The 27,653-nt window shown below is 36.7% G+C and overlaps 1 pseudogene; it reads right to left on the minus strand.

The window, feature by feature from the left end:
- Nucleotides 1-493: 493 nt before the first annotated feature.
- LOC143221263 (diacylglycerol kinase epsilon-like) lies at nucleotides 494-3,034 on the minus strand (annotated as a pseudogene).
- Nucleotides 3,035-27,653: the final 24,619 nt, after the last annotated feature.

Genomic DNA, 27,653 nt, shown 5'->3' on the forward strand with positions numbered 1-27,653 from the left:
TACGCGATATTTTTAAATGAGGGATATAATTTGAAAATATTTAATTAAGAATATAGATTACAAATAAAAATTATATAATTCCACAAAATTTTATACAGCAATTTTCCTTTAGTGTACATCATTGTTTGCGTGAGTTCGTTAGTGAGTGTATGTGTGTCGATAAATATATAATAAGTAAAATGAAGTATTATAATATAATATAAAGGATGTATGGAATATAGTAATATAACAGAAATATATATAAAACAATATAAACATACACTTTTTATTCCACAATTGAACAACACGAATTAACGATAATATTGAAAATATATAACTAATAAAATATAAAAATATAATTTACACACGCAAAAAATAATTTCTATCTTATCATTTATCTTTATCATATTAGTCTATATTTCTTTATTCATGAAGTATACTAAATTTTGTTCCATTTAAAACCAAATTTTGGAACGTATAAGTAAATAAAATTTCGTATCCCAGAAGTAAAGAATCAGATACATTTTGTAACTGTATTCAAAAGCGTGGTTGCTTTATTACAATATTTAATATTGAATTCACAAGGATGTCGGTACCATTGATTACCATCAATTTGCATAACACAAGATTTTATTACCTTCACCTTCATTCTACAAAATCTTCATAAACAAAATAAATAGTAGCGAATAAATAATATATATTTTAATTATACCTAATCCTTATTTGTTGTTCTATATTAAGGGGGTCTTCTACTAATTTGAGTTAAAACGGACTCTCTGCAAATATTTTTCATGAAAATCATGTATGACCTACAATTATTTTCAAAAAAAGAATTTTTTAAATTCGCGAATTTAACCAAATGATTTTGCACAAACGAGTCCAAACATATGAAACTTAAGAAAATGTAAAAGAAAAAAAATCGATTTTTTTACTTGTATTAATAAAAGACCCTCTTAAGTTTCTTTTTGAAAGCTGAATCTAAATTATCTGAATAATCTATATTCCTTCATATTATTAGCTCGTCCAAGTCGGTAAAGCTGAGACAGACCTACTTGAAGCTGAGCCACATGAAATGAAGAATAAAGTGCAAGTGCTTCTAATTTACCATCATTAATACTTTGTTTCCCATATTCTTCATGACCTATTAATGAATAAAAACATTTTCTTTTTTTCCCTAATTGTTATATACACGAAGAAAAATATAAATGCCTTGAAGTCCCATATTCCATAAGTTAACACCAGCATCCCATGATGGAATGTTTAGTATTACAATACTTTTAATGGATGGCAAATCTACTTTTTTGTCATCGGGATACAACTTTATATTTTTTAATAAGATCTTTGCATTCTCGTTCGACTACTTGTTGCATACCAAAGCACAAATATAATAGCTGCCAATGAGATAAAGGTATATATTACTTTATATAAATTCTAATAAATAATAAAAGGTAAACTAAAATACAATACCTTATTAAACAATCTACTACTATAATAATAAAAACGACTTTCTCTTGTACGATGAAAATTAATGTGACTTGTGTATCCACTCCCACGCATGAGTAATTATACATGTAAAATGTTTGATTTAAATTTCTAAGCCCTAGTCCACCATATGGTTTTATTATCACATTCCATCTAATAATTAGAAATAATAAAAACAACGTATAAGTATAACAAATTATACTGCAAGCTTCCATAACAAATAATTTATTACACGATAAATTAATAATTTTTTTTATTTAATAATTTAATAAATTAATACCTATCGAGTTCCACTTTTTGTGCTACTTGTATTTCTTGCAATACCTCTGTAGGATCTTTATTTGGATCATGCTCTTTTCCTATCCTAGTACTCTTGATAAATCACTTCCTGTTCCCAAAGGAATTACTGCTATAGATGGAAATGGTTGTTGTAAACAGAGACATGTAACTCAAATATTTGATATTATGTAATATTATATGTTTAAAACATTTTAAAAATCATATTAATAACGATAACAATAATATCAAAAATATATTTAATTGAAAACTTATTATCAAAAATAGTATATTACCTCTAATCCAAGTTTATGAATAGCATTTAACAACTATGCTATTGTTCCATTTCACCAGCTACAAGTAAACGACACCATTCTAGTGCAGCAACTGGTCACGTTCTGATAAATCAACAACTTGTGCCGCATTTAATAATCTTCTAAATAGAGACGGAATTTCTGCTCCATCATTAGTACCAAATTTTTATTTGCTAAAAATAAATTCTATAAGTTAAATGATAAATTATTAACGAATAGTGATAGTAATAATGAAATAGTTAAATATTAAATTAATAGTGAATAAAAATATTAAATAGTATACCTAGTATATAATTACATTATTCTATTCTACCCTAATGTTATCAGAATTTTATTATTTTAACTTACCAACAAGTATGAGAGGGTTCCATTGAGGCCAATTTGAAGATATAATCGAATGCGGACATAATTTACGTCATACAGTACTTTGTAGATTTATTACTTCTAAACTACTTGTGGAATTATCATTAATTTAAATTTACCAAAGTCACATATCTGAAAAAATTTAATAATATTTCTCCATATACTAAGCACCACCATAAAAAATGTAAAAGACATACTTTAGAAAGTTCAAATTTACAATCATTGTAGAAACATCTCTGACACCAACAACACCACAAATCTGTTAATCCAGGATCCATATCACATTCCTCATTACATTTATTACATACAATATTTGAAGGTAAATTGCCCTTACATAAAATGAATAAAAATTATTTTAATTTATATATATGACACTCGAAAATTAAAATAAATAATCTAATCTTAAAATATTTTACACAATATGGACAAAGAAAAATATAAAACGTACCCTTTATCCAACGATGTTTTATTGTCTCATTTGTACTTACAGTAATAATTATGCACATTAATTGTTTGTCTGCAACTTTGACACACATAAGATCTGCACAAATACCACACGAATCGCAGATCAAGCCACTAATATTTAGCAATAAGCTGTCACAAATGCTACAGTAATATGCCTATAGAAAAAGCAATAATATTATCTTTTACATATTTATATTCACGCATGATAATTAAATAAATTATAATTTAAATTAATTAAAATATATTTATAACATATTGAAATTGTAACATTTGGTACATTGAGAAAATGTAAACAAATTAAAAATAAACATTTGTAATGGACAATATCTAGCTTAATATAATGTACATATAATTACAAAATACATTTCTACTAATCTATTAAATAACATCTAAAATACACTTCAAATATACTTCGTACAAAATACGTATTGTTAATTTAAAATAAAAAATAATAATAAAAATAGTAAATAGGTATAAGATATTAATAAAAGAAACTGTATAAATAAGGATATATTTTTATATGTACCTTGTTCTCTCTATTAATATTGGGTTAATAATACAATAAAATATGTCTGAAGTGCACGTCCTGTACTTTCATTTTTAAATTGGAATAAAACAAAATTAAAGCGCTAATCGATATAATTTTTTTACTAAGTTAAAACTAGAAGTCCAAACAATAAGAAAAAAATATAGGTTGGATGCTTTGACCACGTTAACAAAACAATAGAAAATGTAAAGTCCATCTATCGACAAATTCGCAATCATTTAGTTGTCAACCAATATTATTTGAACCATAGCTGAAAATGTCGAACGCAACTGTTTTGATAGTATACGCGTTGTAACGGGATACTATAAATTGGAGGAAGATAAATTTAGTTGACAGTTAGGTCCAATGAAAATAAAATATGAATTTTTTTTCGACAAAATAGACTTGCACGTTTTGTGTTCGCTTTTAAATAAGTTTCATCAAGTAATTTTGCGATGAAGATTTTTGCTTCGGAATTCTTTTTACTATCGGCATGCGATTTTAATTCCACAACATTGAAAGCAACGTGCAGAACAAGCGACACTTCGATTGAAAGCAGAAAATGTTCGAAATTTGAATATCCATTACAAAATTTCTCCCGAAATCATAAAATCGAAAGAAAAGAATATAATTGGGATTTATGTTAACCTATTTTTAAGCCAACTACGTATAATCAGGGCGAACGAATGTGAATTTGTTCGAAAAAAGAAAACGAAAGTAGTGTTGCGTCCGTTGATGCATTGTGTTACTCCGTACAGGCGCATATTATAATACTATAGGATATAAGACATGTTGTAGTAATAAAGTATACCCGTCAATAATAATGTAATACCGTAGTCCGAATAATAATAACGTTAAGTATAAAATAAGTAGAAGTATCTAAGAACATATCTTACCTAACCCAATTGTAATAAATCTTAATAAAGAATATAGTCTGTACCAAATATACATATATAATAATACATATTGTAACACCACGAGGTGATAGAATTATTAATATCGATAAACGCATAATGTACAAATCCGGAGCGTAGCAATAAGAATAATAGTTAAGATAAGAATGTATTCCAATGTAATAAGCCAATAGATATAGAACGTATTGTAACATTACAAGGTGATGGAATTATTAATTTTAATAATTATAAGTTGAGTGCCGCGCACTGTGCGAGTTGATTGCCGCTACGAAGATAAGAAACCGTCGAGCTGGCATCGACCGATATCCCAGGACAGTGTCACGGAAAAACTCCAGTACGAGATTACAGCCACCACCTACTTCGGACAGTCAGATATGAATATGTGTAAAAAGACCACCCAGAGGACTTAAGAAGCAGTTGCCTACCGCCAGCCATACGTTTAGTGCCATACCGTTATTCAGTATTGAACCTTGTATTAATCTTGTTTAATTATAATAAATAGGAGGTACTGAGCCTATTGATCAGCCTAAATATTTTTTTTTTATCACAATTGTTGAGAATTTCCATGAGAAGAGCAACGCGCGTGGGAACGCACGTGCAGCTCAACGTCCCGGTCGACTATAAGTACCCCTGCGCAGCCACCGCAGAGTCAGTTGCAGAGAAGAGTTCAGAAAGAGAAGTTCTACAATTGAGATCAGTTAGCGAAATTCAAGAGAGATCAGGTCCGAGAATCGCCTCCTCCTCTTAACATCTCGAGTCAAAGTTTAAAGTCTAAGTTAATCCCTTAGCTTAGAATGACGCCTCAGAGGCGTCGTAAGTCTATCGGGACAATTTGCAACAATAAATCTTTTTTTGTTTGATAATCAATTAATAGTAATTATTTATCAAACATCTTGCAAAGTTAATTGTACCGCGCACGTGTATATACAAATCGTAGGAAGTTTGCGATTTGTACAGTTTCGAACGCTCAGCCAAGCTGTGTATGTCCTTGCGCGCGACCGACCTTGGTGTCGCTTTTGGCTCTCACAGTTGGAAATTAACTCGTAAGGCAAGAGGTAAAAGTCTTGTGAAAAGTAAGAGTCTGTAAAGTTATTAAGAATATATTTTGTTCTACCCACTAAATCGTATAGATTTAATGTTCGCGTCTTGAACCTACCTACACTTCAACCCTTAACGCTCAAAGAAGCTATCACCTCCCTCAGAAGCTAACCCTCAACGCTCGAAGAAGCTTGTCGTCCCAGAATCTCCAGCTACCGAAGCCGTAGCCAGCCCCCTTGCGCCGTCAATCAACCCATAACGACGAATCTACGACGAAACTACGCCCCTGAATTAAGACACAGCGCAGCCAAGACGCAACTCGCCCGACAACCGTTGATGCAACGCACCCCATACATCAACGGCACCAAGAGTAAGTAGATTTAAGAATAACGCTTGTAAACTGTGACAGACGTGTCAGACGCGGACGTACGAGGCGCGTGGACTAAAACGGGCAAGAATACTCAGATCTCGGCGACAAGGTAGGGCCAATCATATTTTTTTGTCCCATACCGAAACCGGGTCCCAACAACAGAGAAAAAAATTTTTCTCGATTTTATGAATTTTATGGATTTTAAAATAATCCATTAAATCTCGGTAATGTTTAATTTATTAATTAAAGAATAATACAGACTAAGATAGCGAAGATTCTTTAAACTGCGTGATTTTAAAATTAAACTTCGTGCTTTAAAAAATCTTTTCTAACCGTCATTAAACGGAATCGAAAAATTAATTTGTAGATTTATGTAAAATATATCTTCGCGTAACAGAATTATGCAAAGCGAAATGTATCGCAGACGAATCTTTCCTCCTAGCCTTGTTCTTGACTTATTCCTATCCGGACTTGAATTCTTTTTTAATTTGCTTTGCGTAGCTTTTTAGTTATCGATGCTAGTTGCGGTGACGCGAACGGTTAACTGATAAACTTGTATTATACTTTTCTAATTGCGCGAAATTATTCTTACTTTATCAAACGATTTCTGCTATTTCAGATTCTACGTTTCGCGTATATAGTTACCGAAAGGTATCTAAGGCATCGACGATAATGCAATATTCTTCTGTCAGGAATGCTATTTATCAGAAATTCCTTTTTCATGCTATAAATACGAGCCCCGATCTCGTACATAATAGATGAGTGCTGTACCGTTGTGATCCATTCCTCTTATGTTGTTAAGTGGTAAAGTTTTTAACGAAACAATATTTTTTCCATCCATCTATGGTACTTTTGTGAGATTAAACTCTCCACTTTCCTTAAATTCCTTTTTTTCTCGACGCGCAGCGTCATAGTTGGCATTTTCCATCAACGATAAATGGTATTCCTAGACGAGTATCCGTAATTCGTAGCACAGTTATCGTCTGAAAATTATAATAATCATTTTTCCTTTTTCGTGGACAGAAACGAAATTGTTTCAAGTTATCGCAAAAGAATAAATCGATACTTCGATTAAAAATTTTCGTGTTTTGCCTTTCATTTTTTCTTCTTCCTTGTTCAATGATTCCGCATGGTCAGCGTTGTAATTTATTTAACAGAATTACCTGTAAATCGCATTAATTTTTTAACTTTTCGAGTTCCCAGTAGCTGATTGGTTTTGATCAGCTACAATGCGTGAACGCGACTATATGGGTTCGCATATGTAACGTACGTTGTCCTATTTTATCACCGTAATGCAAATTGCAATGGCTTTACAGTTTTATAACAAAGTTAAACTTACAACCTATTTGACTACATGAGTTATAAATGTTCGCATAGTAGTCGCAGCAAAGCGGAGATCAATGTTTCCTTTTATCAATTTCGCTAAAGGTCTCCAATTTATTTCTACGTTATTCATTGCCATCGTGTTTCTTTTCTTTCCTTGGTTAAGTAACGAAACGATGGTTTATATAAATGGTTGAAGCATTCGCTTTGTATAAAATATTCTCCTTGATAATACTCTTTTCCTTGCTATCCTTTTGAAAAAAAGTCTTTTACTTTGGGTGGTTGATAAAGCAACCCTCCTTTGCTTTTTATTCCTCAAATGAATTAGATCACTATTTCGGTAGAGAAGCAGTCCGCTAAATGATTTTGCGTCTCTGGAACCATCCAACGAAGCATCCGTTTCGCATCTTATCTTCTCCGAACTTGCTTTTCCATGCTTAAGCCTATAATTAATTGTTTCTTTCGCGTATTTGGAAATACTCTTCAATGCACCCAAATGCACCAATTTTGGACACTTGGACTCAATTTTGGACGCTCAAGTACTTCTTCGTCGGACTTTTCTGATTAGTATCCATTCGAGCGCTTACCACTTTAACATTAATCGCCCCGTAAAATTTTCATAAATTGTTCATATAACCTGTTTGACTAATAAATGTTTTTCATTCCTGTTGCCCCACTTCTATCCCGGGAACACGTTTAGCCTCACGCCTAGTTCCTTTGCTTCGATATATCTCATCAATTCTTCCACGTATCTTCTCACGAGCTAGTCCGTGCTACTCACCACAATCGTGTCACCCACGTGTACTCCGCAACACGAAAAATGTTTCTCTCGATGAACATAAAAGAAATATTGGCCATACGTACATTGCTTTAAAGCAATTCGTAAAAGAATGTCGGTTAAATACTTATTCCAGCAATTGAATACTAAATAGTTTTATCAATGTTTAGATTTACAGCTTCGTCCCTCCACCAATAGCAGACTAAAAGTAGGCGTATGAATAATAATAGTTGTATGTCGGCACGTACCCTCACTCGATGGGTCACCGAAACATTCAATCATAAACATCACTCGATACTGTGATAGATTTCCGTATGATCCTCTTGCACCTCTAGCTGAACACCTGAGCCGAGTCCGAGGTCCAAGCGTTCCCATGCAGTCTACATTCATCGTACGTTCATACAAAGGAAGCTCTGTGCAGGCGATAATCTCTGCGCTATTCTTTCGTTTTAGATTAACGAAATGGTTAGAATCCTTCATACCATTTATATAGCAGCGAATGTGTCTAAGAGATTCATGTAAAACAATCTTTAGTTTCCTTTTTAAAGAAAACTGAAAACTGCACTCCTAGACCAGAATAATTAGATTTATTTATTTCATAAACTTAGGACGGAAAGAAATTTCATTTGCAAATTCCACTTCAAAATGAAATATACATACTTGCGCTGATCTATGTCATCGGTATAACTTAGTCGCAGCAATTTTTCTCATAATCGAGTAGAATTTGCGAAATGAAATGTAAACTTCAGTTAATAATCTTGTGCATTACGATATGCGTACATTGAATCAGTTTCAGGAAACGTTAAAACTGTGATTATTATTAATGAAAAGAAAATGAGAGTCAGTCGAAGAATTATTTACCATAGTATTCATCTGCAATAAAAAGAAAGACATCGTCGATTACTTACTACACTGTTTTTAATATGGAAGAAATTAAATAGATTTTGACCATTTTCAAAAATTAGTCTCTTATGAGTTTAACCGTAGAGTTTAATTTTAAAACTCTCTCACGGGATGCTGAATTAAAGTCAATCAACATCGAGTATATACTTCGAGCGCAGATCAAATGCTCTTATTAGAAATTTTACCTGGGAAAAGAAACAAGAAATAGGTCAAAATACAGGATGAGTGAAACTTTCATTCGACAAAAAGTTCCATATTCATTGTTGACACGTTTTCGTTACGAGAAATTTGAAAATTATAAAAAGGGAATAAAATTTGTAACAAGATTTGGAAAGAAAAGTAATTTTGTGAAATTCAGTAAACGTAAACGAAGCAATTAAATGAGGAGAATTATCAATTCGGTTTGTAAAAGGTGACGTAATGTACGGGAAATATTCAAAATACCCAGTATATCAATGCGAATAATCAAGATTTGTATAAAGTACATAACAGTTTTATTGATAATGTAAACAGAACACACCGCTACATGACATGTTTGTTACGCTTTATTGAAATTCCGAATTTGTATAGTAAGTGGTAATTCTTTGTTTTACACGACGAGTATGCACATGGAACGCAGTTAACTGGTTACAAAAGGAATTTCGTCCACCTCTTGTGCCATAATTTGATTACGAGAATACTAGTATATGTCGAAGTATATAGTTTTAATTACCCACCATTTACCTGTTTCACTCTCGATAGAATGTTGAAGGTTTTGCACGTGCACAAGTATATCCAATATTTCAGTCAATTTCAGTGTAATGCGAATGCAATTGATCTGCATGGAGTTTTAGATGAAAAATTTACCACAAGTTAGACTCGTCTTTGCGGGGCAAAGGATTGATTCAACTTTTACTGCTGGAACAGTAAAAGTCACAATATCGCGACGTCTGAGACGATTAGTTGTCAAAAATATTTAATAGCTTTTCTTATTTTATTTTATAGTTTTCTCATAAAAAGTTTCATGAGAACTATTATTGACTGATCGCGGTGCCCAAAGTACCGTTATCGATCGACATGACGTTTCATTATGTCTAGAACGAATCTGGTAGAAATAGTAGCATTTACCAGAGTCCTTGGGTAAAAGTAAATTTAACTTTTCGGATCACGTTCTAACCGATTTCGGAACTCGATTGTGACATATACACAGGTTAACAGAAGGTGCATGAACGTCACCTGTATCAATGCAGGTAGAAGGAAAGAACTGAAAACGAAGCATTCAATCACGACACAGGTATAAACCCTTACGGCTAATCGAGTCTCGTTCCTCGATCCTGTATCAGAAACGTCAGAGAGATAACGGCGAAGGAGAGCTATCGCGGAGAGAAACAACCCTCGCAACACCCTCGCAACGAAATGTACAGAAATATTTTACGTAGATGTGCGACGCGCTTTTTTTTCGATGTTGGTATGCAGCGCGTTTTCCGTTTTGCGATGCAGTTGTTGCCTCTTTCTCTCGCTCTTCCCCGTCGTGTGTGACACCACAGACGAGAGAGAGGGAGCGAACCGGTGCGAGAAAGAGAGCGCGAGAGAGAAAGAGAGAGAGTGAGAGAGAGAAAGAGAGAGAAAGCGAGAGAGAGAGAGAGAGAGAGAGAGAGAGAGAGAGAGAGAGAGAGAGAGAGAGAGAGAGAGAGAGAGAAGCAACGACGTACGCGCGCGACTGAGCGTATTCGAGCGCACGCACACGCGGTCGCTCCTTCTATATGTTACGTCTGACTTTGGTAAGGGAAACAAAGAAAAAATATCTTTCCCGACCGTGTGGCCGAAAGCAGTTAGAATTGTCCGTTTTGGTACACGCGGCTCGTATGTCCGCGTCTAACCGCGTTCCACGCGTCCGTCTCGTGTATGGCTTCCCGAATCACGGTTTACAAAAGATTATTCTTAACTTACTCGTGTCGCCGCTGATTTATGGAGGTCGTTGAATCAACAAGTGTCGAGGGCGGTTCGTTCCTGCGTCTGAGCTGCGTCACATTGAAAGACGTTGTTCGTGTATATCAGGGACCCGAGGTAGATTAACGGTGCAAGTGGCTGACTACGGCTTCGGTAGCTGATAGGATTCTTCGAGCGTCGAAGATTGGAGGACAGGCAGGTTCGGAACGTGAACTGACTTTACACCGTTTTAACCCTTAACGAACGAGCGCATTTTTCTTAAACCTTCAATAAACTTAAATACTTAAATAAACTTAAATAAACTTTATGACCAGTAGGTCGACGGATTTTTAGGAAATTAAGTGCTTCATTTCTAGAGCGAGAAAAGGTGTATAATTAATATCGCTTTATTGGATTTTATGAAAACTTACTGAAGTGAAAATTTCAGAAAAATAATAGGAATTGAAATAAACGAATAGATGCGTGTTTTTAATGTATAGATTTGTATACATTTATAAATTTATTTTCTATAGATTAACGATATATTTATACAAAATTACTTATATTTTTTTTGGGCGTGGTACTTCTTCCAACAGTCCCCAATGTGAATACCACATTTTTTACTACAAGTATCGCAATAATTACGGGTTTCCCTTCTTCCTCCCGGTGTTTTCCTATCCGAGCAAACAGCGCAATCTTTTTTTGTAGCCGTACAAATAACATGAAATTTTCCGTCCAACCTGTCTTCTGTTTATAAGTTCGTCAAACGTCGGGATTGCGCTAGTGTTCTAAAGTCATCCCTTAATTGTTCTATCGATATTTTTATAAATTTCAAATGTAAAACCGCTACCAGAAAATTCCAGATTTCTACTGGTACTTGGTTCTTCGACACTCCTTTTCTTTGCCATATTTTATAAGGCTTAACCCATTTGCATCATCGCTCTGAAAGGAGTCTTCCAAAACTTTGAATGAAATTAAATGTAAGAAACGAACTCTTACTTATATTTGATCCAGAAATTATACATATATTAAGTCTTTGCACTCGGTAGTTTTTCGTTACAGAAAAATAGTAATTCGGAGATCTTCTACCATAAAGTTAACGATATTCTAAAAACGGTAAATGCGAAATCTTATAAAAACTAAGACATGGAATTATTTTATCTCGGCGATCCCTGCATCGGTAGGTAATTTTAAATTTGATATATCAGTTAACATCGATCTTTAGAATTTGATTAAATGGCGACTGAGAGTCGCCTCTCGAATGCAAAGAGTTAAAACATCATTCTATATGATGCTATAGTATAAATATTTATTCCTTTAGATAGTTGTGTGATATATAAATTTAAAATAGGCAAGCAACAGATATTGAGTGCGGATTATTCCGCTTAATAATGCAAATGGGTTAAATTATGAATAGAAAAAATAAAAATAGCACACATGTACGCACGACTTCGTTTCTCTTTCTTCTAACAGATAGTGCTCCGAAAATGACGATAACAAACTTTATTGACCGTATATAAAACGATGTATTTTTGCTGAATCCTCGGAGAGGAATGAGAGGAATGCGCTCCAGAGCGCAACAAGACACAAATTTAATTGTTTAATTGTTGCATGTATAATTAAAGCCAAATCTAAAGATTTCCTAAAATATCACGTCATGCCGCGTGTATGGCGGCATTCGATTTTTTCCGAATACTTATAATGTCGCGAGTATGGCGGCATTCGTTCGTTAAGGGTTAATAGGTAGAACAAAGTATATTCTCAATACGTTAGAATTTTGATTTACTCTAACTTTACTTAGACTAAGAACATGGCTTTCGGTGGTTTAAAAAGGAGACGGCGACTCTCGGGCAGAGTCTCGGACCAATTTGACTGATGATGAAAAACCTTCAAAAACTCCATGAGGGCGGCTGCGTCGCTCCGCGCATGCTCGGCGAGGAGTGGGAGGCCGCGTGGAGGTGGAGTTTCTAGGGCCAGGTCCCACGGTGCGTGATGTCAGCCGCTGGTGAAGCCATCTTGCTATCGCAGGCGTCGCTGGTGGTGCGGCATCGCGTGGCGCGTTATCGCGTGTACTGCCTGGGTCCCACGGCGCGCGACGTCGGCCACCGGTCGCGCCATCCTGTTATCTTTGTCGTCACCGGCTGCCGCGGTGCGTTATCGCGTGGGATGCCCTTGGCGGTTTTTGCGCGTACGGTGACACCAATTCACCATCTAGGCGTCAGTTCGGCGGCTTTTGATAGGGCGCAAAGCAGGGCGGTGCCCAACCTGCGCAGTGTGCTGGGCTCAACTTTCTCTTATGTGCTATGTGGATTATTATATAGAATATTCGCCTTATATGCTATGTGAATTATTATATAGAACATTTTGTAAATAACGTCCTCATTGCGGCGTACGGTGTGTGGCCGTTACTCGTGGTAACGCCAAGCGTCGCGGCCGCTCCATCTATAACTAGTTAACTGTGATTGACGAGTATACTCGTTATGCAGAAGTGGCACGATTTTGTGTACTGACGAGTATACTCGTCGTGCGTATAAAGTACTGACCATTGGCTATTTAAATTGTAATTTTGGAGAAAACCGAAACGTATTGTCAAATTTCAAGATGTTTAGAATAATTTGAGACCATGGCAGAATAAAACAAACAAATAGAAAATATAAATAATATGAGATGAACTCATGCGTCCCCGTATGCAGCGGCTGAAATTGCTTACCAATTCGCATAACGAATTTATTTATGTACGATGATAACGTTTTTTAGATGTTAGCCTAAAAGGGGCAAAGGCAAAAGTCAGAAGGTTGATTTATAATAGGGTTCCTTCAGGCATGGTTAGTGACGGGATAATTTCGTGACGCCGACCAGGCGCTGAGCCTATTGATACCTACTGGCCAGAAGTTACCTAGCTGTCGAGTGGTGATAATGCCAATTCTTTGATGTTAGAACTATGTGTGAATTTATCGAAGACATTCCTGCGACGTATCCAATTCAAAGAGAAAAATAGACACAAATTCGTCCATTGAGATCTAATGTAAGCCAATTAGGCGGGAATCATGTTCCCGATTATATACTCGGAACTTCAAAAACAAACAACCCTACACGAAGGTGTTCATACAGCTATAAACATAAGATCAGGAAGGAATCGCGTTGCTGGTGTTCCATTTGCAATGTCCCATTGTGTATAGTACCCTGTTTCGCTGAATACTACTCCACAGCAGGAATTTAAATTCTTGCCGTTATATGTGTAACATTTACTTTTTATTGCGTTTCCAGTTTAATACGTATGAAATATATGTGTATGTTAACCAAATAAGTAAATATTAGTAATAAAATTGTCAATTTTATAAAATAAACCCATCTTTTTGATCTAATATCTTACCAGCGCAACTTACTCTGTGATTGACGAGCACACTCGTCATGGCTCGATTCTGGCGACACAAAACGGTGCGCGCTCTCAAACGAGGACGCCACAGTTAACTGGGTAAATAGATGCGTTTGCTGTTTTAATCCGTCCTGGGCCCGCGTTATGAGCGGACAAAGGGCGATATCGGCAACCGGAAAATCGTTGCGAAACGTGCCGCGGTCGAACATCATTTGCCACGGTTTTTTCGGCCACGGAAAAAGTCGCTGGTTAGAACACGGAACGGTTTAGAGGGACGCGCGGCGAGGCGCGAAACCAATGGGAATCACCAGTGGCCGCGCATGCGCACGTAACGTTATACAGCGAAAAATAGATTCCCTGTAGAGACAAGCCGGTTTGGAACACGAGAGAACGGTAAGGAAATTGCAATTGGACGCTAGATCGGATATAGAACGGCTACTCGCGTGCTATCGGAGCCTGTATTTCGCGCTTGCACCAATGATATCTCGCATTGGAACTCCTCGCGAAGAGCGATCACGGCGTCACGTCTCGAGCATCGAGGCTACTTTTTACTAATAGGCCGTTTTCTCCACCGCGTGCGGTATAATTTCAGCGGTTTTTACGGTTGCGTAAAAATATTCATACCGCGGTTTCATACGCAACCCGGCCGTTCGTTTACGATCTGTTTGTTTTACCGTAGCCGGTGGAACTTCCCATGGTTATTGCACAATGTCGCACAATCCTTGCCCGTCCGCGTCGCAATAACGGTCCCACCTATGTTAACGGGCGGCTCGAAAGCGCGGAGTTCACGCGTCGAATAGACTTTCGCCGTCAAGTTCATCCGCGTCGCGCGAGAGGGACTGCCTTGTTTCTTTCTTTCCTGCCGTCGCAGCTTTTCTCTGTCTTTCTTTCTTTCCGCTCGTTCCACCGAACCTCCGGAGCGGCGCGCGCGTGCCGGAAGGAAAGCGATAAATGTGAATACGTTGTTCCTCGCCAATTTGCAATTCCTCCCAAACTCGACGCGACTTAATTCACCCAGTGCATGCAGCGTGAATGAAACGCTATTTCGAAGACCTGCCAAGTGGTGTGTTTAATCTTAGACAGTTGCTCTCGGAGCCCCTCGAGATCCCTTATACCGTTTCCTTCCAACTGAAAGCTACTTTGTGGCAGGATACAATGTAATCGTGCATAGATCGCGCCGCTGTTCGAAAACGATAAGCAGGCACGTCATCTCCGAACAGGCCTGTCTAAAAGCGTATTGCAAGATCTTATAAGCGGTTTCCTATATTTAGACCGGCCGCTTTCACGCAACGTGGCTATTCGGTGAATTAAGGGGACTTTTTTCCAACCGGTGTCTCCTCTCTTTCGCGTCGCGATATTTTTCTATCCTTTTTATTTCTTCTTTTTTTTGCCACGAGACTTAACCTTGCGATTTTACTGCTTCCGAGTTTTGTTTTTCTTTTCCTTTCTTTTTTAAGTCTTTCATCCGGAGAGACCACGTGACCGTGAATAGTTGCAGCCGGTTTGATCCCTGGATTTATTCCTTGGCCGAAAGTGGGAAATATAACGCGAGTCGGATAGCCATTTCTTAGAAAATATATCTCGCTGCTGTTTCAACAGCTCTTGCCTAATGACACCGCCATTTGTTTGATCGTAAACAAAAACAGAGCGTACACTCGAGGAGCCGCGGATCGGATCAGTGTTAGGTTATGGTTAGATCGCCGCACTAAATCATCGCGATTCCTGCGTCATAAAATATTGTTACCACTTTCACGATACCAGAAACTGAACGGGGACGGATCCTCACCATGCAACGCGACAGGAGGAAAATAAAAGAAAAAAAAAGAGAAAAAAAATTAGCGGTGGCTGCCATAGCTCGAGGTATCGGTTATTTCGTTCAGTTATTCGTTTTGTCATCGAAAGAAATTAACGAGAAAGGCGGGGGGGGGGGAAGAGAGAGAGAGAGAGAGAGAGTGGAAAAGAAGGGTCCTAGAAGGGTGGGAACGAGCGGACTCGCTTTCGCGGGGTTACGAGAAGGGAACTAGAGGGGGTTAATGTAAGAAAAAATAATTTCAGTCGATCCTCTGTTCGTGAGAGATTTTACACTCTCGGCCCTCCTCTCTCGTACACGCACTTCTTCTCACTTCTCGAAAGAGTTCGTCACCGCTGCGTCCCCCACCAACGCCTCTCTTACTTGATCCTTCTGACGCCGCTCTGCTCTTCGTGGCCATACATGGCGAGGAAACCAAATCTAAAAATAACCTTTGAATTTCCAGTATATGCGCTTGCCAGAGAGAGACGATGAGAAAAGACCGAGGCGGAGATGAAAAAGGTGAGAGATTTCCGTGCCCTTGTTCAATTTGCAACGTGCTACGACCGCGGACAGTCGTGTGAGGGCCCGACTGTCTAGAGGATCGCGGCCCTGGAGAGGATGGCGTCGCGTGGTGGCTGCGCGACGTCGCTGAAGAAAGAAGAGGAAGAGCGAAGAGCCCAGACAATCGGGCTAGCCGCAGGGGGGCAATCAACCTACGCCCGACTTCCCGTTGCCCATTTGGACGGAGAGGGAGGCCACCGTGGGGGTTTTAGCGGGTACAAATCCCGCATAACTCCGCACCTCTGCCTCGGGAGGCCCAGGTATCTTGGCAAAGATGTCCCCCACGTAAAAAAAAAAGTCGGAGGATACTCTATGATTCGTGAAACCGGGTCGCAACAACGTCGAAGCGACACGACTGAACGCGCCTTGGTATACGTACCTCCTCTTCGGAGCGACTCGACTGGGATACCTTGATCTTTGGTTAATCAGAATCGGTGAGATACTCGGCCGACCCGGAATATGCATTAACGGAACATCCGTGTGCGTCAAAAGCGACTGTGCCACAGGACACGAATCTCCAGTAGTCCGACGATTACAACGTCTGCATAATTATATATAACGTGTATTACCGGACGAGCAATACCATCGGTCAGGTGTCAAGGTGTCAGGTGTCAAGAGGAACAACATTTTTCCGTATGATGTTACGTTTACACGAACATTGAGCATAAAAATGCGTAGATAATACATTTGTTATATGAACCATGAACCGATATTAATGTATTTGTTATTCTCTCATTAAGCAAGGAAATATTCTCGCTAATTTCTGCATACACCATCCTCTTTAACACATATAAATAGGAGTCCGATCTTGCTTTTCAATTCCACCTAGTACCGTGCAACATTCGTGTCTTCCAATTGGACATTTCGTGAAAACTGAGGTGGTGCTCCATCGCGTTGAAATATTATTTATATCGAAATAACTTATGAACGGATAAAGAATGGTGAATCTACAACGAACGCGAAAACACGAATGAAAAGGAGCGGGTTTGCAACAGTTTTCGACTTCAGGTTTCTCATAAACGAAGCTTCGATTGGAAAAATATTACTCTCGCTTTTCGACTTATTCTACCACGTAAGATCATCACCTGCTCGATGACAATACCCGTTCGGTAGCACTCTGTATATATTGCGCTTTTATTTTAAAGCATACGCCCAGTTTCGTTACCAACGCAACTGTAGGTTTAGGTGGCGGTACGTGTAATTCCTTCGTTTTTCTTTTAGCGTTTTGTACGCTATCAAATTCCGGCAACTAAAATTTTATATTTTTCACCTATTTGTTCTTCCCTCTAAACCCTCAAAATTTGGCATCGACCGGCTACGGCTGTCATTCGGTAGAATGTCCGAATCGCGTAGTACTTGTATATTTTTGTTAATATGTCGAAACCTAAATGTTTGCGGCACTTCTGACCTTTACTATTGCACAGAAGTTCAACTCTTTATCCTTCTTTTCGTTGTCCCGTCGATTGAACCATAGTTATTATACGTATCTGTCTATCATGCAAGACACTCATCAATATGATTGCAACTGATTCCAAATTATTCAATCTACAATTTAATAATCAACTGTTCAATCGCATCCTAGACAATCTGTTGTAATAACTTATCAGCAGAGTGGTTTCCTGTGCTTTTCAGTATATCCTTTATCCCGGTAAAGATATTTATACGATTGTATAGAGTATTTGACCATTCGCGATTTTGCAAGCTACTCGTGACAATCAGACAAACGAATGTTTCAGACAATAGTTGATCAGTTTTCAATTGGCAAATACCGTGCGATCAATAAAATATTTCAAACAATCCATTTTCGATAATTGTCAAGACGTCAATTTATACCTCGTATCTACGAATTCAACAATCTAGTATACCATGAGATTCGATTGACGTTGAAAGCAAAGGAATAAAAATGACCAAGACAGCACGAATGGATGATAATAATTGGGATTCACTATTTATCACGCAAAGATATATTCAAATCAGAAACCTCGAGTAAACGTTGTATTCCTAGAAACTTACCTAAGAACGTATCTACGAACTGTTGACAATTTCCAACAAAGAAAGATGTCAACTTGCGATAGTTTAGTTATTAAGACAATTCTCATGGATAACCGTGACTTCTCACGAGAACAAATCTCACTTAGTATTAATTTATTACTAACGTATTAACAGTAAAGATGTTGATATACTTGGCTGATGTAAAAGAAGTGCACGTGAAACTGCGAAACTGTCCATCTACTCAAACATTTTACGAGATTGGAAAAATGTCTCTAGAGAAATTATGGAGAATTCGGAAAGAAAAAGAAAAGCAAACCACCTAAATTGCAAGAGAGGGTAATGCTGTTACATTTTTAGCATGTATAAAATTAGTATCACGCGATAAGGTGAAAATGAATATTGGAAAAGATAGGATAACTATATATAGAAAGACGTAGACATCATCGACTCGGATGGTTCTTAGTTTCACTATGGAAATATTAGAAAAAAAGATGTGATGGTGATGGATGATAGAAAAGCCAAAGTACAAGTCGAATCTAAACATAACCCTACCTATGACTGTTACCCATTTGACATATTTAGAAGCATCAACGTTTGTCCAGAATAAAAGATCACTCTAGGCAGATTTATTTGTCAGCACTTGGTATTATCTGAACGTTATATTGGAAGACCGGCATGAAACAGCTTGGCTGTGTGTATATGCATTTGAATGTATGCGAGACTATAGAGAATCACGTTTTCGAACTGTCGCTCTCCTCTCTTCCGATGCCGATATTATGCGAGTTAGCGGTCTTTCTTTTTTATCTCTTGTAAGTGTACCTGTAATAAGCAAGTATAAGTACACAGGATATCCCCACATAACTCTAGTCACGATTTGAGACAACATACACTGATCAATTTTTATTTAAAACGTTCTCTTCAGATTGCCGCAAGGAATCGAAATATCCTAATTAGACACCCTGTATAATCGCGTATGTTTGTTCTTTCTACAATCGAATTCAACGGAATATGCTACTGATAAGAAACATTCGATTAGTAAGCTAGAGTTGAGAGTAGATTTATGTTGCGATAATTTCTCTCATGTCATGTCAAAAGATTGCATGGAAACCCATGAAAAATCGTCGTCCGTTTTGGTGTAGATTCATGTACATAGAAGCCCAGGGAGGGATCTGCTAGATGTAAGAGAATAAATAAGATTGTAAGTATGGAAGAAGATACAATTGTTTAAAAAAAAGCGTTGATTCCGAGTTGTCACGAAATCGAGACGTATCACGTACAGACGAAATTTTATGCGATGTGTTGAGAATAATTTCTTATCATAGGTAAAGCATGATGGAAGTCCACCTGTGATGACCTCATGCCCTAAGTACTTGACATAATAAGAGGTAGTAAATTTACTTGTTAGGAAAACCATTTCTAACTTTCATTCTAGCACCTCCGAATCAGCAACTGTCACTATTCAAGTAGATCGATGGAAAAATATTCAGCCGTACTATGAATTGTTGCGAATTCCGAACATTGTAACTTATCAACTCTTGCAATCTAAACTGTAGAAACATGTGAACTCTCGCAAAGGAAGCATGCAGGGAGGATTAATAGCTATGTTTACAATCTTTGTAGGTTTAAATTTATACTAAATCATCCTGTAACTTGAAACAAGGAATTTTGTTATGTTATATATGTTGCTTTATATATTTTGTGTATGATTACACATATAAAATAATCAAATTTACATTTTAACGTTATATATGTCTGTGTGTGTGTGTGTGTGCGTGCGTGTGCGTGTGTGTTGTATCGCGTTGTGTGTCAGCGCTAGAAATCGAGACGATGAGCTAATTAGGTGTTTTATAATAAAATGCACTAGTTTGCATTTTTATACTTTATTTATATTGGTGATGCGCGTCTGTACTCATATGATATTTGTCTGCTTGCCGAGTTCGTTCTATTTACCCTTTGCACCGAGGCCTGAAACCAGCAACGATTTCGGTTAAATTAGGAAAACATTTTACATGTACTTTAAAATCATTTGCGAACAAACAAACGTATACAAATAATAAAATTTCACCAATTTATTTGTTTTTATATCAATAACAACAAAATTAAAGAAACATTATACTCTGCAATTGATTTTTGTATGATATTTCGCAAAACAATCACCAAGATGTGTCATTAGCTTATCGGGACACCTATGACAATAATATGTTACTTCCCGCCTATCTATAGGCATATAATAGTCAGACCAACGTTAAAGTCCCTTTTCGGCCCTTTATTTGTTACGTGCAGATTTTCATTGTATCGAATGTCATCGGAAAACAATGTAGACGCTTGATCACGATGCTGGGAATATGTTCCTCTCAATTGCTCAACAACTATTTTTGAAAATCGCAAATGGCTCAGTGGCTTTTCCCCCTTTTTAGTCATTTCTAGTTTAGAGAGAAGCTAAGCATTGATGATGCAAAGTCCCACATCCCAAAAAGAGTTTCGCAGAAAATAATACGTTGGTGCATATTGATCGGCCCAATCAACACCACCCATATATCTTATATGGTCCAATACAATCTTGGGTTTCTTGGCGAGTACTTCCATACCATCTCGTATAATTCTTTTGCCCATCACCATTCATGTGTCACCCCTTGTAGCTGAACAAGCGACAATCCTCTTGTCCTTCCACCTTAAAGTTAAGATGTTTCTCCGTCGATACGCAACCGTGCAGTTTTTCGATAAATTTGGCATTTTTATTTCTTTGGGTAATCCATTCCAGACTGCATAGATCGCAAATAATTCGATTGGACACTTCGAATCCGCCGGGCGCCTTATCGGCGCCGCTCGATTTCAAAGGGTTAATACTAAACGCTAGTGCTGCTTTCTGATGGCTGACTGACGACGCCCAATCGTGAAGAAATTAATACTGCCCTAGACAGTATCTGTCGGGGCTTCGGCGCTTTCATCTGCCAGCGACTTAATCTTTCGGCCATTTGTTCTTTCGGCCGTTTGATCTTTCGGAGTTACGGTCTTTCGGCGTTTCTGACTTTGAGTACTCGTTTCTGTTGCGATTTAATCCGTAAGAAGGATGTCGAGGCACGTTTAAGCTTCTTTGATGCCTTGTAAGAATATAATATAAAATGTATAGAAATCAAAAATCATCATCAACCACATTTAAGGACAATCTATCAGATCTATCTGTCAATAATCATCGCCAAATATGACCGATCTAGTGTCACAACGGTTAATAATATTAAAGCAATTCTGTCAAATATGCAAGTAAGCCACGACCAAGCAGCGGCCATACGTGTATACAGGAAAATGTTGCTTAATATGTCGAATACTGTAACACGTAATATTCGAAACCGGTGATGTTTGCCTGTTTGTCAGTGATTATCAGAATAACAATTTTTTGAATATTTTCGTTAACGTAGCGAAGTTCGATATTATTATTTATTTCACTCCTAAACATAACACGATAAGTATGTAAGAAATCTTTCCATTTTCAGAAAATAAAATTTCGTTCGTGTACTTATGCGTGCCTGTGCTAGTGTTTTCTGGGCCTAATTTTTCACAAAAGCAAGTGAAATTTATAAATAAATATGATATATGGGTGTGTATGCAAAATTCCTATGTGTTATATTAGTGTCAAGAAGCATTGATGTTTGGGAAGTGCGCTGCCGCTTTATCGCATACTCGGTGTACATTATTCAATGCTAAAACTGGCCAAAATAGTTGGATTCTGGTTTTATGTTCGTTTAATCGATGAAAAGAAACATCTGTTTTTCACGCAATTTTGATTTTTGTCCATACAGAAACGTAAATAATTACGCTGTACAAATAAATGCGTCCCCTTATTTCCATTAATGTAAATAGTCATTAATATGACTTTGGTTATTGTCACGAATATTACAAATTTAGATCGATATAACAGATCACTATAATTGTACATATAGATTTAATTTCGAGGAACACAAATGATAACCACTAGACAAAATTATCTTAAAACGAATAATTAATTATTTAGTTTGCTTATTAGTTTATACATCAACTAATTAGTTACTTATCAGTTTTCTGTCCATATTTATTTACTAATTCATAATTAAAGTGCACATACAATTAAATACGTTACATGTATAATACATATACGTATAGTGTACGTAATGATTACGCTTTTTTACATTCAATTCAATACGTATAATTTGTATACGCAGGAATTTCCTCGGCAACTGTTATCGGCCGCTGTCACGTACACGTGACTGCTTTCGGCAGAGGCGATACTTCATTCAATGTTTTTATAAGTACACATGTCGATGCAGAATGATAATTGATGAATAAGGAATAGTGGTTTTCTACTTTCGTTCGCAGACGAAATTCACCAGTTCGTCTTTCGTGCCAGTCTTTTAAGCGCGTCTGCTTGTGTGAGATTATAATTCGCTGTCCATGAATATAGACAGCTATAAGTAATAATTTAAAGATATGAAGCAGTGTAATGAAAATAACGAAACAATTATTTTAACGCCTTTTTTAATAATATTTATTCTGCAACTACTCATATTACGAACGATTGCGTAAGCACCATTATGGTCGTGTAGCGAACCTGCGTGAATCACGCCGGTGACAGCGTAACAGAGATGCGTTAAATAGGCGGCAGGCGTCGTATCGCAGAATTTTTTTCGCCAGCGTTTCAATCACACGTCCCTTGTGCAAAATCGATTTTTGCTCTAAACTAAAGACATTTTCCGACGATTATTGATTATTTTAATAAACATATTTCTGCCTCTCGCAAGAAAAAAATTACTTTTGTCAATTTTTGCTACTTGTAGCATTCCTTTGATAAAAATTTACAAATACAGAAAGCTAATATTCGTAAGATATTTGTTTACAAGTTACGCTTCTTATGTACCTAAGGTGAAAATAATTCACACATAGGCACGATGACACATTTTTATTTGACACATAAAGTTTGAAAATCCATCGTTTCGTGCTTAAAGGGCACCTTAAACATTTTCGGACAGACACTTCAAAATCGTCGGAATATAAAGAATACTGGTATCCCTGACAATTTACAAGTATTAAATTCTTTAAAATTTCTTACCATATTTAAACAATTTGTTGACACGATAAGTCTTGGAATCTTCAAAAATTAATCAGGGATACAAATTGTGAATAAATTTATTGATTAGCTAACTAAATATCGAGAAGGATTGTTTATATACACACATCAGATTAGAATAGGAGGTTTAGGTGAACTGCGCAAATCTTGACTTGATTTCTCTCACGATTCGGTCAGTCGCTCTGGAGAGACACTTAAAGAAACATGTACCTTCCTTGAGAAATAAAGGATTAAGAAGAGATTATAGATCGCACTTATTTCACAATTTCAAACCTTGAAACCCAATGTAATTATTCTTAATTTTTCCATTGAAGCTATATATCTAAGAGGATGGTTGCAAAGAGACGTTATTCCCAAAGAAATATGTCAGAGATTCGAATCGGACACGGTGATTAAGATGGTCCTCTATGCATATCCTCTATGCTTGACTATAGAGCAATTATTTATAACTCTGCAACACCTAAAATTTTACAATTTCTTGATTTCATACATAACGCGGCATTAGGATAGGCCACAGGACTTTACCGTACTTGTCCAATTAGCGGCATTCTAATTCGAAGCTGAAGAGATGCCTCTGGAACAGCGAAGAACATTATTATGCGTCTCACACGTCTTCAAAATGCTCACCACGCCAGGTAACTCCACCTTTAATTATATCTTCGGAAAAAAGTACAAAATACATTATGCCACTTAATCAAATTTACCTGCATCACCTTGCTTTAAAATACCTATATACCTAACGAATACCTTATCCTCGTCTACGTTAGAAAATATTACAGTCATCGAACGCAACAAGAATCTGTAGCATCTTGGATTCTTAATTTGAATTCGAATTCGAATTCGAACACCTCGAATTAACGAAGATTTAGTTGATCCTATCAAGTATAAAAGAAGCAGCGAACACATGGTTAGATTCTCGGAATTGAATAATAATAAATATCTTCGCTATAATAGATTACACACAGGGGCCTCAAAATTTGTCCATATAGTGGGATGCGCCATTGTCACCGAAGGTTAATCAATTAATCATCGCCTGCCTACTAAACGTCCATTTTCCCTGCTGAAGTCTACGCAATTCATGATGCCCTAAAATTAATTCGATCTTACAATTCCCAAAATCATGTAATTTACTCGTACTCTATGAACGTAAATCAAGCATTGCTTAACCCACTAAAAGAAGAAGAAGGAAAAAACAAATTAATTAAAAAGAAATTTAACATTGTACACTAATCTTACGAACCTATACAGAAATATAATTATAGCACGAGTGCCCTCGCACGAAGAAATATGCGGAAAGGAAAGAGCGTACACCTACGCTTAAGAGGCAATAAATAAGTTTTCCCTTTTAGATGATGCCAACTTCCATATTTCCCTACAGGAACTCGTCAACTATTTCAGATATATCGTTAGAATACAATGGAATCAGACCTGGACCATTTCTAATTTATCTAAAGTCTGCGAGTCTTTTGTGAATTATTTGAGGTAGGTCATATAATCAAAATTAGTTACTGCTAATATGAAATAGAAAATAATTCGTAATATTTTCGTTTTATATCTAATACGTAGTAGTACAGTACAATACGATACATAATGAGCCACATGCACATGTGTCGTTAACATGGTTAAATCTTCGGTATTATATCGAAGTCCCGTTAAGTAATACCTCGAGCTGAGAGAAATTGTGATCCTGAATTCAGTCCTGCGTGAAATACGCGTTGAAGGAGAAACATGAAACTAGTAAAAATTCACGGAATTTATTGTAACCAAGTGCCTTTAAAGGGTGTCTTCTGATATCTTGTCTGATTTTTCAATATTATTTTGAAAAATGTCTCAACAACGTGTATTCTGAAATTAACAGGATTTATTTGTAGTCTTCGACTACGCGTGTTGCATTTTTCGTTAAGGCAAGAATTGCCGGCATTTCCTTACCTGACGGACCTCTTAATAATCCGTTATCGATTGTGTGGCTATTACAGACGCTTCCTGTTATCACAAATAAATGAGAATAAGCAAGATTCCTTTTAAACGCGAGAAAAGGTAAGTCTGGTATTAAGTAGAACAAAAAATATCGGTGAATAAAGAATGACGGTTATCTTGGGTGTTTTAAACGCGTTACTTTAAATGAAAACATTAAATCTTGACATTACAATAAATCAAGACATTAAATCACAATTACAAATTAAATCAAGAGATGAGCTATATTCCACAAGGACATCGTTTATGAGGATATCGTGTAACAAATGGACGATCATCTTCGTTTGATCATTTTTGTATTTTGTTATATCGAAACTGTTTTTTTCTTTTTTTTTTTGTAATACTATATTATAAGAGAGTTGACTTTATTTTGTATAGAAAAGTTACCTGGTTTGAAGGGGGTACTCTACGTAGCGTATTTATTTTTTTTATAGATGCAAGCGTTTCGGAGATTCGAAGATCAATTTTGTTTTTTCTAGTGGAATAGGTATGGAACACTAGAATACGAAAGAGCGTCGAATATTGAGTAAAAAGTATCGAACTTTATTTGGCTGTAAATCTAATAATTAACGAGTCATTTCCCATTGTTTCATAAAAATTCTCTTTGCCTAATATATCGAACATTCAACCTTATCACAGATTTCCGTGAGATAAGGAGAGATTTACATTGCTTACGTTAAAACTTCACGATATATTGTCTCTTTATTATAATTGCTTGATGAAATTATTAAGAAAAGAAGTAAAGCGAAATTACTCGTTAATTATTAAGTTTCGGGCTAATGCGGATCGATACTTTTATGCTCAAGATTTGACACTCTTCCAGATTGTGGTATAAAACGTACAGCATTCTATTTAAAAAAGCAAAGTTGACTTTCGAATCTCCGATAAACGCTTTCATCTATAAAGAAAGATCAATACACTATACACAGGTATTTCTGTATACCATGCAACATGTGTATACAAAACTATTTCATGCAATGCACACTTTGGAAGTTACAAAGATGTACAAATTTCGTGGACCACTGTGTGTAATTATTTGCTAACAATAAGATTGTCCTCGTACAGTATCTGTGGCGGACCCAATCGCTGCGTGTCGAAGGGCCATAAATGGCGATCATTAACGTTGGATTGAAAAGTCAGCGATGCAATATGTGGTGACCGATCTTCGACTCCGCTTGATCCGCTTTATCCTTGGAGCAAATACGAATCACGCAGATGGAGTACTTTCCCCGAAATTATATGAATATTAAAGTGCGATGCGCCCGCGATTGACTATGTCGAACTGATGACCGTGATTGATTTGAATGAATACGAACGATTGGAATGACTAAGTTCTAACGACTGCGTGACTGTTGAAGAGCGATGTCTAATGCTTGACTGAAAACAACGATTGTTCCACGATCTTTCGAAGTCAAATGTTATAGTGACTCGTCAAAGGGAAACCATTTCCCTGATTTGCGAGTTGGGGGTACCTGGGTGTACCCTTGATCCGCGAATCACGTGTTCCCAAAGAAGAGAAGATCGTCCTATGCAACAAAGTCGCTGGTGGAGGAACACCCTCTTGCCGGGCGAAATTTTTCGGGGGTCGCCGGCACGTGGGTAACCTTTTTAGAGGTGAGCACACATGGCTTGGCTCCATGGCATGAGCCTATTGTCAGTCAAATTCTACGTGCTGTTGCCTCGAGTCTATGCTTAGACTTGTGAAAAAGGACTGTAACGCGAGAAAAAGGATTGAAGAATGGGAAACGTAAACTACCATAAAAAATGGACAGTGTAGAGGGTGAACTAAAACAGCATTTAGGGCCTGACTGACAGAAGAACAGTATCAATTACGAGTTCCTTATAACATAATCCAAAACGAAACATACGAAAGCTCCTCTAGAATTTACCTCAGAGTTTTAAATAATATCTCTACGATTTCTATCAATTTAGCTCAACTTATGCTAGTAGTATTGAAGTACTTATCAACGGCATGCACTTCTAAAGAATAGTTTACTATTGCCCCGGTTTATGCGTTTAAAAGACTAAAGACGTACTGTTAGTTACTTCCGTATTTTGAAGAAACTCAACAAATGTAATTAGGGGATGCTGAAACATCTAACGTTTGATGTACTTTTACAACTACATTATTTTAATGATATTTATATATTAGTATATAAGGAACTATATTAACAATTTAATCAATATTTTAATTAAACGAGTTTTTCATAAATTATATAGA

Source organism: Lasioglossum baleicum, unplaced genomic scaffold, assembly GCF_051020765.1.
Source record: "Lasioglossum baleicum unplaced genomic scaffold, iyLasBale1 scaffold2128, whole genome shotgun sequence".
NCBI classification, from domain to species: Eukaryota; Metazoa; Arthropoda; class Insecta; order Hymenoptera; family Halictidae; genus Lasioglossum; species Lasioglossum baleicum.